Genomic DNA, 2,330 nt, shown 5'->3' on the forward strand with positions numbered 1-2,330 from the left:
GGGGGGCCTATAAAGGCAAGAAGTGACTGGCTTACAGGTTTTCAAGAGGGAACCTAGATCCAGAGGGCGTGGAGGAAGATAGAATCTGATTAGTATCCAATCTGTCTAGGCAGGGTGATGAAAGAAAATGCAGATAGGTCTTGTGATACAATAGTGAATAATTGTTATCAGGACTGATTGTGAGGATTGGAAATGTAAAGGTAGACGTTTTGTAGTAAGGAGGGGAGTGATTAACTTTTCAGTCTAGGAGCGGAGGTCTCTGGGACCATCAAGGGAGAGGAACGGAGAGCTGGACCCTACCCAGAGAAGCAGTGATGCCTGAGATGGAGGCAGAGATGATGATGTGGAGAGATAGAGCAGCTGGGGACTTTAGATCCAGAGAGGGAGAGGGGCTGTGTGCTGACGTCCAGAGTGCAGGCTTGTAGTGTATACCCTTTGGTTGGTTGATGATGTGTGGAGGGGATTGTAACCATGGCAATGAAACGATATACAATAGAATGAATGTAAAACTAACTAATGTTCTTCCATGTAAACTATCACATAATTCACAATAAAACATATATAAAAAAAGATAATGGAACTTTCCAATGAACTTTTGAAGTCCCCTCATGTGTGTATTTTAATGACTAAAACTTAGTCAAATGGTAAACACATATAGAAATGCCATCCCATGCACATACACAAACACATTCAAAAGCAATAGAATGGACTCTTACAATGGGAAGGAACTTCAAAGGTCACTAGTCCATGCCTCATATCTGATGCATGAATTTACCCAATCCATTTTATTTTTAAAGTTTTTATTGTGAATTCTGTGGGTTTCCATGGGAAAATATCAGTTTTACATTCATTCTATTGTATTTCGCTTCATTGCAATGATCACCATTCCCTCCATGCATCATCAAATAACCAAAGGGTACACTCCACTGCTCCCCCCAGGCCGTCAGCACACAGACCCTCTCCCTTCCTGAGTCCCCTGTCCCCAGCCGCTCCATCTGTCCATGTCATTGTCTCTGTCTCCATCCCTGACGTCACTGCCTCTCTGGGTAGGGTCACGCTCTCCGCTCTTCTCACTTGATGGTACCAGGGACCTCTGCTCCTGGGCTGCAAAATCAATCACTCCCCTCCTTTTGTCAAAAAACATCTATCTCTACATTTCTGACCCTCACAGTCAGTCCTGATGGCAATTATTCACTATTGTACCACAAGAGTCTTATCCCCATTTCCTTTCTCCAACCCGGTCTCAACAGATTGGAAATCATTCAGTGGAGGTTCTACATACCCCTACCTCATCTGGAACTAGGCTCCCTCTTGAAAGCTTGTAAGCCAGTCACTTCTTGCCTTTATAGCTCCCCTCCCCATTTTGGGTAGCCAATGTCTAAGTTGCCCATCCCTGTCAACCCTGTGTACCGACAGATCCTTGCTATAAAGATTTGTTCCATTTTTGAACTACTACATCCATACATATACGTAAAGTTCATCAAATTGTAGTTGGTTACTCCTCTTTTTTTTCTTTCCTCTTCTTTCTTCTTCTAGTCAAGTTCTTATCATCCAGCCATTGAAGCCAGGTCAAGTGGGTACTATCTGCAAGTATGGGTGTTCTTGTGCATCTTCCCTCACTTCATATCAGCTGGATGCTTTACTCTCCACTCTAGTCCTCTGTGGCCATGTCACTGCCTCTGGGCCCAGGAGTCCCGGGGTCTTGCTGTAACTGCTGGCCATCCAGGTCTCCTTCCGGGTTCACAGGAGTCTATTGAATGTGGTCGGACTTAGATCCCAACTTCATTGCTATTTTTACCCCCTCTTCCCATATCAGTAACCAACGTGGTCACCAGCCAGACCACATGCCTGCTTGTGTATTCCCCTTGAGTCTTAGTCTTGGAAGTTGTTTGCTCGGAGGGGTCGCGACCGACCCTTTCCTTGATGGATCCTGGGCGAAAAGCTTACATGTTCTTATAGTAATCAATCATACTGCCATTACTGTTTCTGATTTTTCCTGCTTGGTCTTTCTTCACGAAGTATCTTCTGTTCTTCTAGCTGCTCCAGGCTGGTCTACTCGTCCTTTCCAGTGGAAATTTCCTACCTCAGATGATTCTGGATGGGGTTCTGGATTCCGCCTATGGTCTTATGCAATGTAAAAGCTCTTTCTTTGGGCTACTTCTAGTCCTCTTTAAGGTATTCCAATCAATTGTAGGTTGAAGACAGACTTTCTTCCATTCTCCTCCCCCTTCTGGTGTATGCCCCCCCCGCCAGACAAACTTTCCTGTGTCTATTCCCTACCTTGTGCTCTATCTTCCTCACCCTCCCTCCCTCTTCTCATCCCATATAGC

The sequence above is a fragment of the Chrysochloris asiatica genome, unplaced genomic scaffold (genome assembly GCF_000296735.1).
Source record: "Chrysochloris asiatica unplaced genomic scaffold, ChrAsi1.0 scaffold00183, whole genome shotgun sequence".
Lineage (NCBI taxonomy): Eukaryota > Metazoa > Chordata > Mammalia > Afrosoricida > Chrysochloridae > Chrysochloris > Chrysochloris asiatica.